Source organism: Rhinopithecus bieti, unplaced genomic scaffold (assembly GCF_001698545.2).
Source record: "Rhinopithecus bieti isolate Rb0 unplaced genomic scaffold, ASM169854v2 scaffold_25940, whole genome shotgun sequence".
Lineage (NCBI taxonomy): Eukaryota > Metazoa > Chordata > Mammalia > Primates > Cercopithecidae > Rhinopithecus > Rhinopithecus bieti.
The window spans coordinates 3,136,173-3,151,364 of NW_016811810.1; the positions used below are offsets into that span (position 1 = coordinate 3,136,173).

General features: G+C 52.3%; 1 long non-coding RNA gene across 1 annotated transcript; it reads left to right on the forward strand.

Annotated features, from left to right (window-relative positions):
* The first annotated feature begins 4,338 nt into the window (after nucleotides 1-4,338).
* Nucleotides 4,339-7,755, forward strand: LOC108544156 (uncharacterized). The gene is made up of 2 exons (XR_001889748.1): nucleotides 4,339-4,620; nucleotides 7,541-7,755. It is a non-coding gene; the product is annotated as an uncharacterized LOC108544156 (long non-coding RNA).
* Nucleotides 7,756-15,192: the final 7,437 nt, after the last annotated feature.

The following is a 15,192-nucleotide window of genomic DNA, read 5'->3' on the forward strand; positions in this document are numbered from 1 at the left end:
AGAAGGTGTAGCCCTGGGTGCTCTCCCAGAGCAGGCAGGGGGTCCAAACTTGGGGGACTTCAGCTGTGACAATTCTCCTCCCACTACAATGAGTCAGCTCTCCCGTCCACCCCCAGGACTGCTGCCTGTCACCCAGAGGACCTGCACCCTCAGTCAGTGTGGAGCTGTGGTGGGGGCGAGAGGAGAGGAGTGTGGCCAGGGATGGCACTGAGTCACCAAGGGGGAGGAGGCAGGAAGACAGCTCTTGGCTTCTCTGGGTTAAGAGCAAAGCACACACCTGCGGACACCCATCCCGTGGTCTCACCCTCCACACGGTCCACAGGGGACGGGGCCAGGGCTCAGTATGTGCCTGAGGTTGGAGTAGAGTAGGAGTCAGGGCCGGGTCTGGTCCTCCTGTCCAAGCTGCCAGAAAGAAGCATCAGTTATTAGGCTCCAGCTCTGGGCTTCAGGCCTCTGTTGGCCCATACATGTCCATGTTCCACACTTGCTGCAGGCCCTCAGGTGTGCCCTCCCAGCATCTGTCCCTGCAGCCATGGCCTCCATTCATCCTGCACGTCATGTAGGAAACACAGTGCCTGCCCTGTGCCTGGCACTCCAGCCCCCCAGAGGAATTAGCCTGGTGCGAGCCCAGGAAGGAACAACCTTCCCGTTGACACTGAGGGGTCCGTGCTTGGGCACTGAGGTCTCCCTGGGGGAAGTGGGGAGCCAGAGGAAGGTGGGAAGATTTGAGGGTGGGGCATTCTGGGCAATGACAGGGACCTGGGGTGGCCATGGGAGGGGACAGCAGAAGGTATGGGAGGGGGGCCATTGGAGGTATGGAAGGAGAGGCGAGCTTTTCTGAGCTGTCCCTGGGAACAAGGACAGAAAGGTGAGGAGGAAGAAAACAGGCTGCACAGGCCCTCCTCCCTGTCCCCCATGAGGCCTCAGGGAGCCCCTGCCCAGCCCCGGGGCCCTGTCCACCTAGCCCATCCTGTGACGCGACCTCTAACGCCTGCCCTTCCCTGCATTTCCTGGGCTCTCCCCAAGAACCCACCTCTCCGGGAGTTGGACCCAGGCCCCTGTCCCAGTGAAACTGGGGCCTTCGGGAGCCCCAAGGAAATACGGCTCCCCCAGCTCTGCTGGCCCCTTGCTGCCCCAGGCCCCACCCCAGCCCCTGCCAGGGATCCCTTGCTACAGGCCCCAGGCCCCATCCCAGCCCCTGCCAGGGGCTTCCTTGCTTCCTCCACGTCCCTCCGTCCCTCTGAAATTTGCATCTCACCTTCCTGCAGGGCCACTGCACCCCGCCTTCCAGAGGCCCTCTGGGATCCTCTGATCCTGGCCCCGCTGCCATCCCATAGGTCACACAGTGCCTGTGGCTCACACACGCCTTCACTGCCCAGATCCACGCCTGGCGGGCCCCTGGCTGCCCTGCTTCTGGGCTGATCCGGGAGGAAGCTACTTTCTGGGTCAGGGGCACCTGCAATCCCTGAAGAGTCCGGCAGAGGGCACTGTTTCCTCCCCGAGAGAAAACAGCAAGCCCGGGTCTGTGTGGAAGGGGGTCTGTGCCAGTCACCCATCCGCAGGGTCCACACCCGGCAGCACAGCCCTGCCTTCAGCTGAGAGGCTGTCCTGGGAGGGGCTGTGACCAAGGAGGCGACAGCCCCACCTGGCTGTCCGGCCTCTGCCTAAGGGGCAGCCAGTGATCTCAGACACCGGGAGCCGCCATGGCCTCCCACCCTCTGGCCTCTGCCTCCCACTGGCCCACTGGCTGTCCGGGGCTGGCCCACAGCTAGAAGGTCAACTCCTTCCCACAGGCACATCCCCTACCGGGCTCCCGCCCAGCCCTGGGCAGTCTGGGCCACAGCTGCTCCCCCAGGGTTAATCCCTGGCCCTGCTGCTGACGCAGGGGCTCGAGGTGCTGAGCAGTAAGCCTAGGGCAGTGGGGCCAGAAGGGGACAGCCAGACTGCCAGAGAGGGAGTGTGTGCAGAGGCTGGCATCCCGGGGCCCAGTTCTTGGCAGCCCCTGGCAGTCCCAGGAGGCACTGACATGATGGGCATTTGTACCCACTGATGCTGTCGGATACCTGTGGCAGCCCCAGGCCGGCTCCTCCCAGGGTTCGGGGCTCCAGACTACTCTTTGACCGGGAAGAGCAGTCCAGGAAGAGGCCACTCCACAAGGACGTCTGGAGTTGGAGGCCTGTGGTGGTCCCTGAGCTCCAACCTACTATGCCAGGTGTGGACTTTGGGGGCATGAAATTTCTCAGGTAGGGTAGGCACCAGCCAGATTCAAGGGCCAGGGCACTGCCCAGCAACCCCTCCGCCAAGGGGCCAGAGAGCGGGACACACCGGCACAACATCACCCAGAGTGAAGCCAAGGGTCCCTGGAGTGTCCTGAGTCCCCTGTGAAAGGGGCTGTTGTGGGGACACCCCACAGCCCACCACCTGGCCTTGCCCTCTCCACGTCTGCTATGGTACAAATGCGACCCCTCCAAAACCCAGGATTGAGTGGTGATGAGTCCGTGAGGCTGCTCTCCTGTGAGCCCAAGGCCCTGAACGAGGCTCCACACAGCGCCCCTGCCCTGCCCTCTGCCTTCTGCCATGGGAGGGCGCAGCAGGAAGTCCCTCCCCCGATCAGACTCGGTGCCTAGACCTTGGACTTCCTGCCTCCAGAGCTTTGGGAAATAAATCTCTGCTCTTTAGAAATTACCCAGCCCCAGAAATTTGTCGTTAGGGCACAAATGGACCAAGACACCCTCCCAACATCCCTGGTACCCCACAGGCCAGAGGATAGTGGGCAGGGAGGCAGCTCTGCCCTAGGCTCCAGCGGGCACAGGAACCATGTGTTGGGAGGCCAGGACTGACTGCAAGCATCAGCCTTCGTCTCCCCACCTAGGCAGTGGGGACAGGACAGGACTCTGCTCCTCCACTTTGGGCAGAAGAGGCCAGGACTGACTGCAGGCATCAGCCTTCGTCTCCCCACCTAGGCAGTGGGGACAGGACAGGACTCTGCTCCTCCACCTTGGGCAGAAGAGTCTGATTTTTTTTTTTTTTTTTTTTTTTTTTTTTTTTTGAGATAGAGTTTCACTCTGTTGCCCAGGCTGGGGTGCAGTGGTGTGATCTTGGCTCACTGCAACCTCTGCCTCCTGGATTCAAGCAATTCTCCTGCCTCAGCCTCCCAAGTAGCTGGGATTACAGGCACCCACCACCATGCCTGGCTAATTTTGTATTTTTAGTAGAGATAGGGTTTCATCATGTCGGCCAGGCTGGTCTCGAACTCCTGACCTCAAGTGATCTGCCTGCCTTGGTCTCCCAAAGTGCTGGGATTACAGGTGTGAGCCACTGTGCCCCACCAGGAGTCTGACTTTGTCCGCAGCAGAGACCCAGCATCCTAGAGGTGTGTGCTGTGTGACCTTGGGCAAGGCCCTGCTCCTCTCTGTTCCTGGGGTATAACTACCTGTCCCCGCTGCAGGGTCATGGACAGCACTGACTGGGAGGAGGTGCTGGGGCTGCCGGTGCTCCAGAGGATGGGGGGCGCAATTAGGCAGGGACAGTGTGGAGGGGAAGGAGGCTGCAGGAGAACTGGAGACCCGTGGCCCAGCACCCAGCAGAGCCTGAAACGCTTCTCATCATCTTCCTGGCTCTGGGCCCCAGCTCCCTCTGTCTGAGGCCTGTGGGGCGCGCACACACACATCAAATCCCCTGCTCACCAGGGCCCCAGCCAAGCACAACTCCTCCAGCTGGCTGTGCAGCAGAGAAGTCCCAGCTCGGCTCAGAGGGGCTGGGCTTGTTCCTTCCCTGCCCTCCTACAGCAGCTCCTCTGCAGGTGCCAGTAGCTAGCGAGGCATGACGCAGGCCACTTACTCACCACCCCAGGCTGACTCACCTCCCAGGTACCCAGACCCTCCTCAGTGGAAGGAGGGCTTTGTGCTTGGGGCTGTGCGTCAGCACAGAGCAGCATAGAGCCCCTGACGTGCCAACAACAGTGGGAGGACGTCCTGGGATGGACACCTTTGGGGAGCCCTTTCCAGGTGTGGGGGGCAACAGTGCGTGGGGCAGAGCCTCACCCTGCTACCCTTCCCCCATGCACCCTCGTGGGTGGTTGCTGTGAGCTGGAGGGAGACAGTGAGAAGCCTGGAGGCCGTGGGGACCAGGAGAGTGCCGGGAGAGAACGCTGACGCCGGAAACGTCCATGGGGACCAAGGGGGTGCCGGGAGAGAACGCTGACCCTGGAAACGTCCCTGTGGATCAAGGGGGTACAGGGAGAGAACGCTGACCCCGGAAACATCCGTGCGGACCAAGGGGGTGCCGGGAGAGAACGCTGACCCTGGAAACGTCCAGGCTGTCTGGGAAGGTGAGTTCCTTCACAGGAAGGGTCCTGTCATGGCCATGACCCCAGTGGCCATGTGGCTAAGGCCCTGGGCAGTGGCTTCGTGACTGAAAGACCCTGAAGCCCCACAGCTTTTTCTCCACCTCAGAGACTTTCCGGGGATCAGTCTTGCGGCGGCCCTCGTGGCGTTCAGGAGGCAGTGGGTGGACCATGAGTGTGAGTTAGGAAGCAGAACTGCCCACCTCGGCAATGGGTGCCCAGGAGAGCAAACACAGGACCCGCTCCTCCAGGCGTCAGACCCCCTCTGGAATGAGGTGAGAAGACCCTCTGTCACAGGCTGCCCTGAAGAAGGGTGCAGGAGCCCCGCAAAGCCTGGACCCCAGGCAGCAGAGTCCAAATCCAGACAGCAGGAGAGGAGGGCTCCACACACTACAGGAGGAGCCAGGATCTCAGTTGGCCTGCTTCAAGGGTCATTCACACCTGCAGCCCCAACAATCTGCTGCCCCTCTCAGGGACCCTGTCCTCCACCTCTAAAGTGGGGATGCGGGCAAGGCGGGTATGAAGTCAGGGGGAGACTGACAAGGAGCACAGTGTGAATTCTGGTACTGAGGTCACCAGGGAGAGGCCCGGCCCCACTTCCTGTGGAGTGGGGAGACCTGGCCCAGTAGGTCCAGGAGGGAGCAGTCACAGCAGGCCAGCTAGTAAGGGCCAGGGTGCCAGATGTACAGGCATATGGGTGCTGAACGGACAGGCAGATGGGTTTATGGACTGACAGGGGGATAGGTGGATGGACAGACAGGCGTATGAGTGCTGGATGGACAGGCGGATCGGTGGACAGACAGACGGGGGATGGGTGGACGGATGGACAGGGGGATGGGTGGATGGACAGACAGACTTCTTCCACTCAGCACTGCTTGGTTTTCAACACTCAAACGGCCTGTGGACTTATGTCTGCAGCTTCAACACGGGCTCAGCCGGACGCTCATGGTGGAGCAGGAGATGTGGGAGGGAGGACCAGCACCAGCGGAGAAAAGGGAGGACAGGGTGGGCCTCTTGGCCCCAGGAGACCCACAGCAGCTGGAGCAGATTTACAAACTAGATCTGACTGGCACAACCATCCTTTTTAAAGGTTTTAACAGAATTACAGTGACATTTTGATCCCATTTATGAACCGGGAAGCCAGGCCCACCAGCCCACTGCCCCATTTAATGTCAGCAAATAAAATTTAGTCAATAAGAAACCCCCGTAAGCCCTTTATCACGGCACAAGGCGGAAGGGGCTCGGCATTGCCCACCGTGGGAGGAGGCACTTAAGGGCTGCAAACTGGGGCTGGGCAGCGTGGCAGCCACATAACAGTGGGGGACCCAGCCCAGGAACCAGCCGAGGCAGGTGGCGAGCAGCCAGGGTGGGTCTGTTGGGATTGCATCTGGGAGTATCTATGGAGCACCCACTGTGGAAGGGCCCGAGCCAAGTAGAGCTAAAAGGTGAAGGTCTCCCAGGCTGGGCCTCGTCTAGGGGGAATCTCTGGGCTTCTGAGATTTGCTTTCAACCAGTCTCCCCCTGACTTCATACCCGCCTTGCCCAGCATCCCCACTTTAGAGGTGGAGGACAGGGTCCTTGAGAGGGGGAGCAGATTGGTGGGGCTGCAGGTGTGGATGAGAGTCACAGCAGGCCAGCCAGTAAGGGCCAGGGTGCCGGATGGACAGGCGTATGGGTGCTGAACGCACAGGCAGATGGGTGGATGGACTGACGGGGGATGTGTGGATGGTTGGACAGGGGGATGGGTGGATGGATGGACAGGCAGATGGGTTGACTCAACCAGCACAAAGAAAGGAGCTGCCAGGGTTCAAGCTTCCTTTCCACAGAGCGGGAGTAGTCTGTGTCGCCTCAAGGGTCTGGAGGAAAATGGTTCTGGGTCATTCCTGGAGAAGACTGAGGCAGGTGGCTGCAGGCTCCTGGCCAGCAGGGCTGGCTGGGCAGGGGAAGCTCTGTCCCTCCAGCTTCTGGCACATGCATGTGCACGTATGCATTGTCACAGTGCATGTATGCATTGCCACAGTGCATGTGTGCATGTACGCTCCCACACACGAGCACACGAGCAGCACACACACGGACTGCAGACGGAGCCCCTCGTGGAAATGGGCACACACCCACATGCTCAGAAAGCCAGAGGCTCCCTCTCAAGTCACAAGTAAGGGGGTCTCTGCCCACCACCCAGTGAGCACAGGGGAGCACCCAGGCCTTTCCTGGTTTCTCGCTCTGCACCAATGGCAGCGCGAGGATCAGGCCAGGAGCATCCCCTCCGTCAGGCCTCTCCCATCCCACTACTGCCTCCTTCCCCATTCTGGGCACCTGCCAGCTCCAAGGCACCTGCAGCGCTCGCCCTGGTGCCCCATGGAGGGTCCCCAAGCACAGTTGAGGAAAGGCACAGCCTCACTGCGTGCGGTCAGCTTCCAAGGAAGCCTTGAGAGTAAGGGGACACATGCCTGTCCCAAAACAGCAGTGCAGAGACCCCGCCTCAGCCTTCTCTGGGCTGCCCCCATCTCTTAGTTGTGACTCAGGGTATCACCCAAGAAGCAGAACATGAACACGAATGAAAGAGGAGCCCATAGCATGCTGATGACCCCTGCAGATGTGTTGGAGAGGACAATTCAATTAATTAAACACCATGATTGAGTTCCATAAACAGAAAGGCTGTTTATTTACTTGATTGTTGAGCTGCAATAAAGCAGTTTTTTTCAACTTCTGTCCTTTGCAAGCTGTGGACGCAGCCCTGCTCTTACATAAATGACCCTCATTGGTGCCCCTCTCTGAGGGACAGGGACCCCCGCCACAAACAGAAAGCTCGTGTGTAGGCTGAAGGGGTCACGGGGCGCGGGAGGGGCGCTGGAGGTTGAGGCTTTAGGGCCAGTGAGGAGCAGACTCTGGTTTTAGGAACAAACTGTGATGAGGCCACTGGCAAAGGTGGTGGTCAGAAGGCCTGAGACCACTTGCCAGAGGGAGACCCTGGCCCCAGGGTCCTGCAGAGCGGGGGCTGGGCTGAGCCCTGGGGAGGCCAGAGCATTCAGCACCCACCAGGGGCCTCAGAGACACCCGGTAGTCCCCCCGTCACACTAGAATCCTCTAAGGCCTCCCAGCCGGGGCTCCTCCCTCTTAGAAGCTGCCCCGAACTCTGTCCTGCTCCCCTAATCTTGAGCCCTAGGGTGGGGGGTTTGAATAATGTCTGTCATTCAGTTCAACAGCAAGGTACGGTGAGAGCTGGCGGCTTCATTTTTGGAACCGGCGGGGGCAGAGAGAGAGAGAGAGAGGTTTATGAGAGTCCTCATGAGACAGCTCATGATGGAAGTGAGCCTGAGCTGCCGTGAACCCTGTCGCTGAAGAGACAGCCTTCACTCTGGGTCTTGCAGGGGAAAATACAACTCTTTATTAAAATTTATTGCCCTGAAAAATGGGCAGTGTGACTTACTTATCCTGAGCAAAGTGTGTTGCAGGTGGCAGGGCTGAGCCTTGGGAGGGTGCCCCTGTCCACAGGCCAGAGGCCCCTCTGTGCAAAGGAGCAAGTGAGCCTGGGGACCTGCCACCTCCCCATGCCTGTCATGGTTGCCACCCTGCCCAGTTCAGGGTGTCTCCTCACCAAGAGTCAGGGTCATAGGAGGATGAACCCAGCTCCTGGTCCCACAGATTTGGACTCAGTTCTAGCTTCCCCTCTCCCTAGCTGTGTGACTTCAGCGGCCCCTGCCCGCTGAGCTCAGCCCCCATCTACAATGAAGAGGTGACAGCAGCTGCCACCACTACCCTCAAGTCCAGATTTCTCACCATCTCCAGCCTGGCCAGGCCTTCCTGCCCTTCAGATGGCTGTAAGGATAGCATGGCGTCCAAGCCCAGGGCTCCCTGCCATGGAGCCCACAGAGTCCCCGGCTTCCCTCAGGGACCCCAGGGGAACTACAGCACCACATGTGCAAGATCCGGGTTTCGGCCACCCCCTAAAGAGAGAGGACCACCTGGCCCACTTGTGTCTGGGAGGAGGCTGCCAGTCAAGGGAGAGCCTGGGCAGTAGCCTTGGGGAAAGGTGGGCAGGTGGCTCTCCCACCCAGGGAAGGGCCAGCATCTGGGCCATCCTTATGGCCCCCAAAGCCCCAGACACCTCTCCTGCCCTCTGCAGGCAGCAGAGTCTTCGGCGTCTGGGACCTGGGCAGGAGGAAGAGAACTGGTGTGAGAAGGGGAGGCCAGGAGGGAAGGCTGGTGGAATGGGGGCATCTGCTCAAGGCTCATCCCAGGACCTCAGAAGGGAAGTGGGGAGAAAACAGTTCCTCATGAGGCAGCCCTTTTCCACTGGCCCTGCAGCTGCACATCAGACCCAGCCTCTGCCTGCCCATGGGTGTCCTGGGTCCCTCCCTGTGTCCATCAGAGCTAACCTCTGAGCCAAGCCTGCAGTCAGCTTGTCTAGGGTGACGATGAGGCTACGTGAGGGTGCTCGTGGCTCCTGTCAACCTTAAAAAGATCAGGAAATATGGAATATGGTTACATGTAGTTTATTTGCACACAATGCTTGAGAAAGGCCACCTGGGTACACAGATTCCCAAGTGGAGAGGTTTAGGGGTCATTTATATAGATAAGGTTTGGGAAGCTTAGTGGGGCTTCAACACTTTCCACACAGGCCAGCACATCCAATTAGGTGGGGCTGTGTTCTTTTCGGGAGAGGCATATTGAACACAGAGGATGGAAGAGTCATGGGGTCTTGTGCGCCTTCTGGTCTGAGTTGGGTGCAAGGTAATACAGAGGGAAAGGTCCACAACCGGGAGAGGAGGAGGGCTTATCTCTCACGTCATTGACTATTAATTGTGAACCTCAAACACCCGAGACAGGTCTCAGTTAATTTAGAAAGTTTATTTTGCCAAGGTTGAGGACACACACCCACGATAAAGGCTCAGGAGATCCTGACGACATGTGCCCAAGGTGGTCAGACCACAGTTTGGTTTTATACATTTCAGGGAGACATGAGACATGAATCAACATGTGCAAGATGAACACTGGTTCAGTCTGGAAAGGCGGGACAACTGGAAGCGGGGAGGGAACTTCCGGCTCATAGGTAGATAACAGACAAATGGTTACATTCTTTTGAGTTTCTGATTAACCTTTCCAAAGGAGGCAATCAGATATGCATCTATCACAGTGAGCAGAGGGATGACTCTGAATAAAATGGGAGACAGGTTTGCCAGAAGCAGTTCCCAGCTTGACTTTTCCTTTTAGCTTAGAGATTTTGGGGCCCCAAGATATGTTCCTTTCACATTTTCCCCTTTTCTTTTTTGAAGTCTTTTGGAGAAAGCATTTTATAAGAAAATGAGTCTCTGGTCTCAGGTTTTGTCTGCTCTCTCATGGCTAGGATGGTTTATTCCTCTACAGTTAGGTCCGGAGTTATTAGAAAAGCTCATTTTTAGAAGGTCATGAAGTGTCATGTCCTGTGAAAAGAAAATAGGGGGAGGAGGGAGGAAAAACAACAACAAACAAAAGAACAATCTGGGAAAAATTAATACAGGCCACATAAGTCTGAAGCCCATACATTAGTAGGCAGGTATGAAAGTGGCTTATGTATGTAAATAGGTTGCTGTTGTTTTCTTCTGAAGTTTAAGTTGCCTGGCTTCAGTTCACAGGGCTTTATGAAAGCACAGCTTAGTTTTCAGTAACTTCAAATCAGGAAAATGGGAGAAAAGACAGAAGAAAAAATAAAAAAACATTATTTTGAAGAGTTGTAGACAAGAAAATTATAATTCAGTCAAAACTGTAGAAAATAATAAAACTTTAAAACATTAGGCAAGACTAGAATCTAACAACAGGTATACTATAGGTTTTGCAACATAATTTTTCTTTCTCCAGTTTCCCATTTTTAATAAACACAAATTATGGTAGGACTAGTTTACTTTATTATACTTGGCCTAATTATTTGTATTCAGTGCAGCAAGAATAATTATTTTTTACATAGGCTTTTTTTTTAATGGAGTTTTCCTCTGTCACCCAGGCTGGAGTGCAGTGACACAATCTCAGCTCACTGCACCCTCCACCAACCAGGTTCAAGTGATTCTCCTCCCTCAGTCTCCTGAGTACCTGGGATTACAGGTGCATGCCACCACACCTGGCTAATTTTTGTGTTTTTAGTAGAGATGGGGTTTTGCCATGTTGGCCAGGCTTGTCTCCAACTCTTGACCTCAGGTGATCCACCCACCTTGGCCTCCCAAAGTGCTGGGATTACAGGCATGAGCCACCAGGACCAGCCTACATAGGCTTTTAAATTGGCTTTGATGAAACTTTGTCTCAAATAAGACTTTTTTAAAGCTGAGTGCAGTCATGGATTCGTATCATCAAATATCTATGAGTTGGGGGATCCTCTTTTCTTGAGGTTCCAAGATAAAACTTGGGGGCCGGGCGCGGTGGCTCAAGCCTGTAATCCCAGCACTTTGGGAGGCCGAGACGGGCGGATCATGAGGTCAGGAGATTGAGACCATCCTGGCTAACACTGTGAAACCCTGTCTCTACGAAAAAATACAAAAAACTAGCCGGGTGAGGTGGCGGGCACCTGTAGTCCCAGCTACTCGGGAGGCTGAGGCAGGAGAATGGCGTAAACCCAGGAGGCGGAGCTTGCAGTGAGCTGAGATCCGGCCACTGCACTCCAGCCCGGGCGACAGAGCGAGACTCCATCTCAAAAAACAAAAAAAAAACCCAAAAAAAAACCAAAAAAAAAACTTGGGGCTGGTGGGCCTGTCAGAAAGTGACATTCTTTACTTACAGTTCAGGAACCCTGTACAGAGACTGTGTAGACAAACATGAGGCCAGTCATGGCTTTTATTGACTCTGTAAGTCAAGTTTGAGTCCTTAAAGGAAAGCATATCATTCCAGTCAAAGCCATGGTAGAATAACCAGTTTCTCCAAGTGTGTCCTCTTATACATGAAAAGAGATTCTTATTGCACTTATGTAAATAACTGTATTGTCACAAATAGCTTCCAAATTCTGGAGAAATCGGGAAAAGGAAAAACAAATATGTTATAAATTTTGTTCATAGGAATATACTAAATTGTTAAATCCTGTTAATCGCTCAAAAGAAAAGTTTCCTTGGCTCTGAAAAAGCAAATCAAAGGATTAGCAACATTTTAAGTGAAAAGTCAAAAGGATTACTTCAGTCTTGTAATAGTTCAGTCACTGTAGTTAATTCCTGTTCTGCTTGATATTCCTGAACATTTCAGTTCTCCATGGGTCCTGAAAGTTTTTACTTTATTCTGATGTCACCATCTCCAAAGCTGTTAAAAACTTGTATGCAAGAGCACCTGTTGGAGTTTTATAGCTTTTTATAAAATCACGTTCTAAGAAGGACCAAAATAAGATAACAATTGTCTGTGAATGACACAAGGTTTTAGGGCAGCCACAGCCAAAAGAACATTGACAAGAAAATTCATTACCTCTGTGGCACACAATAATTTAACATAATAATTATAATCACTACTGATAATGTACACTAAGTCATATCAGAATTATAGGAGTTTCCTATGATTTGGGAACACATAATAATAACATGTTTATACAAACACAGCCCAAAGAAACCCAAACACCATTTCATATTTGACAACACTTCCTATATAATTTTTATACCAAATAGGACAAATTATGTCATTTTTGGACTTTATGGAACTTAATATCTTAAAATATTAATTAGGTCAGAAAAAGACATAATTTATAATTTGATTTTGGAAAGTTTGTCAAATACCAAAGGTTTAAAACACTTGATATCACAGGCTATTGTAAAATAAGTCATTCATTTAACCAAAGTGCTAACTTGAGGATTTCAAAAAAGGTGAAAACCTTCATTCTTTCAGAGAAACCTTAATTTTCCAAACAATAAACCCTAATAAAAACAAGAAGCCAATTATATTTGTTTTTCAAAATTTTATAAATAATCAATAAAATTTTAATCTTGATCATAAGATATAATTTTCATAAGACTTTTACAAACTTTATAGCCTTAATTTATTAAGGAGTTTGTTAATGCTTCCAGAAAACCTTGTTAATCTGACACAGGGTCAAATAATGATTTATTTATAGAGAAACTGAGCTTATTTTATCTCTCAAAGTCAGCCTTTACAACCTCACACACCCGCCTCTTCATGATAGTCCCTGGGCCTTGAGGAGTTGAATAGCTTTAATTTCTGGCCTGATGTCTCAGGAACGCAGCTTATTTTGAAGGGCATCTTCTACTGGGTCTGAAGATAGAGCTTTAATTCCTGTCAGTGTTTAAAATTTAGCAGGACTTGGTGTTCTTTTTAGATCCAGGAGTCAAACCCTGTAACTCAATGTCACAAGTACTTTAAATGTGCATACAGAGAGATACATGGATGTAATAACTTTAATTTTAAAAAACATTAATCTCAGTTTTTTTCCTATGCAAACCAAAACTTAATAATAGTATGACAACATGATCACATGAAAGTTTTTGCTTTTTAAAAAAATATATCCTCTTATTGTGACTTACACAGACCATTCGTGACATGCTTGGACTTTTTGGGTTGACCTGAATATCCCTTTTTTATAAACAACCACTCATTTCGCTGTAGGACTCAATTTACCATACAGGATTCTGTCTCATATAAAATTATTTCTCTTTAAGCATAAAAGTTTGGAAAATTTGCAACCTGACAATGTAATAGAAAAGAAAATCCTATTTTCTGAGGAGAAATTCAAGCCAGCTGCAGAAATTTGTATAAGTAACAAGGAGCTGAATGTTAATCTCCAAGATAATGGGGAAAATGTCTTCAGGGCATGTCAGAGGTCTTCACAGCAGCCCCTCCCATCACAGACCCAGAGGCCTAGGAGGAAAAAGTGGTTTCATGGGCCAGGCCCAGGGTTGCCATGCTGTGTGCAGCCTAGGGACTTGGTGCCCTGCATCCCAGCCACTCCAGCCATGGTTGAGAGGGGCCAACGTAGAGCTCAGGCCATGGCTTCAGAGTGTGCAAGTCCCAAGCCTTGGCAGTTTTCACATGGTGTTGAGCCTGTTGAGTGCACAGAAGTCAAGAATTGAAGTTTGGGAACCTCTGCTGACATTTCAGATGTATGTAAATGCCTGGATGCCCAGGCAGAAGTTTGCTGCAGGTGTAGGGCCCTCATGGAGAACCTCTGCTAGGGCAGTGTGGAAGGGAAATGTGGGGTCAGAGCTCCCATGCAGAGTCCCTGCTGGGGCACCACCTAGTGGACCTGTGAGAAGAGGGCCACCATCCTCCAGACCCCAGAATGGTAGATCCACTGACGGCTTGCACTGTGCGCCTGGAAAAGCCGTAGACATTCAACGCCAGTCCATGAAGGCAGCCGGGAGGGAGGCTGTACCCTACAAAGCCACAAGGGTGGAGCTACCCAAGACCATGGGAACCCACCTCTTGCATCAGCATAGCTTGGATGTGAAAAATGGAGTCAAAGGAGATCATTTTGGAGCTTTAAAATTTGACTGTCCCATTGGATTTCAAACTTGCACAGGGCCTGTGGCCCCCTTATTTCAGCCAATTTCTCCCATTTGAAATGGCTGTATTTACCCAATGCATGTACCCCCAATGTATCTAGGAAGTAACTAACTTGCTTTTGATTTTACAGGCTCATAGGTGGGAGGAACTTGCCTTGTCTCAGACGAGACTTTGGACTGTTAACTTTTGAGTAATGTTGAAATTAAGACTGTGGGAGACAGTTAGGAAAGCATGATTGGTTTTGAAATATGAGGACATGAGATTTGGGAGGAGCCGGGGCAGAGTGATATGGTTTGGCCATGTCCCCACCCAAAACTCATCATGAATTCCCACGTGTTTTGGGAGGGACCTGGTGGGAGGTAATTGAATCATGGGGAAAGTCTTTCCCATGCTTTTCTCATGATAGTAAATAAGTCTCACAAGACCTGATGGTTTTATGAAGAGGAGTTCCCCTGCACACGTTATCTTGCTCTTTGCCTGCTGCTATCCATGTAAGACATGACTTGCTCCTCCTTCCATTCCCCCACAATTGTGAGGCAATCCCAGCTACGTGGAACTGTAACTCCATTAAATCTCTTCTTTGGTAAATTGCTTCAGAGGGTGCAAGCCCCAAGCCCTGGCAGCTTCCACATGCTGTTGAGCCTGTGAGTGCACAGAAGTCCAGAATTGAAGTTTGGGAACCTCCACCTGGGTTTCAGAGGGTGTATGGAAATGATTGGATGTCCAGGAAGAAGTTTGCTGCAGGGGTGGGGCCCTCATGGAGAACCTCTGCGAGGGCAGTGTGGAAGGAAAATGTGGGGTGGGAGCCCCCACACACAGTCCCCACTGGGGCACTGCCTAGTGAAGCTGTGAGAAGATAGCCACTGACCTCTAGACCCCAGAATGGTAGATCCACAAACAGCTTGCACCGTGTGCCTGGATAAGCCACAGACACTCAATAACAGTCTGTGAAAGCAGCCAGAAGGAAAGCTGTACCCTGCAAAACCACAAGGGCAGAACTGCCCAAGACCATGGGAACCCACCTTTTGCCTCAGTGTGACCTGGATGGGAAACATGGAGTCAAAGGAGATCATCTTGCAGCTTTAAGATTTCACTGTGCTGCTGGATTTCTACCTTCTTAATCTCCATTTGAGGCAATATTGGCTCACACCTTCCTTTAGTTTTACCCCCTTTAGTTCTTTAACCATAATGTCCTTTAGTTCTTAGAACGCATTTATGATGGCCACTTTGAAACCTTTTTCTTTTAAATCCAGCATCTTGCTCTACATAGGCAGTTTCTATTACCTGCCTTTTCCCCCAGTGTATGGGCCATACTTTCCTGTTTCTTTGCATGCCTCATAATTACCTGTTGAAGAATGGACATCTTAGGTAACCATTGTAGCAATTCTGGA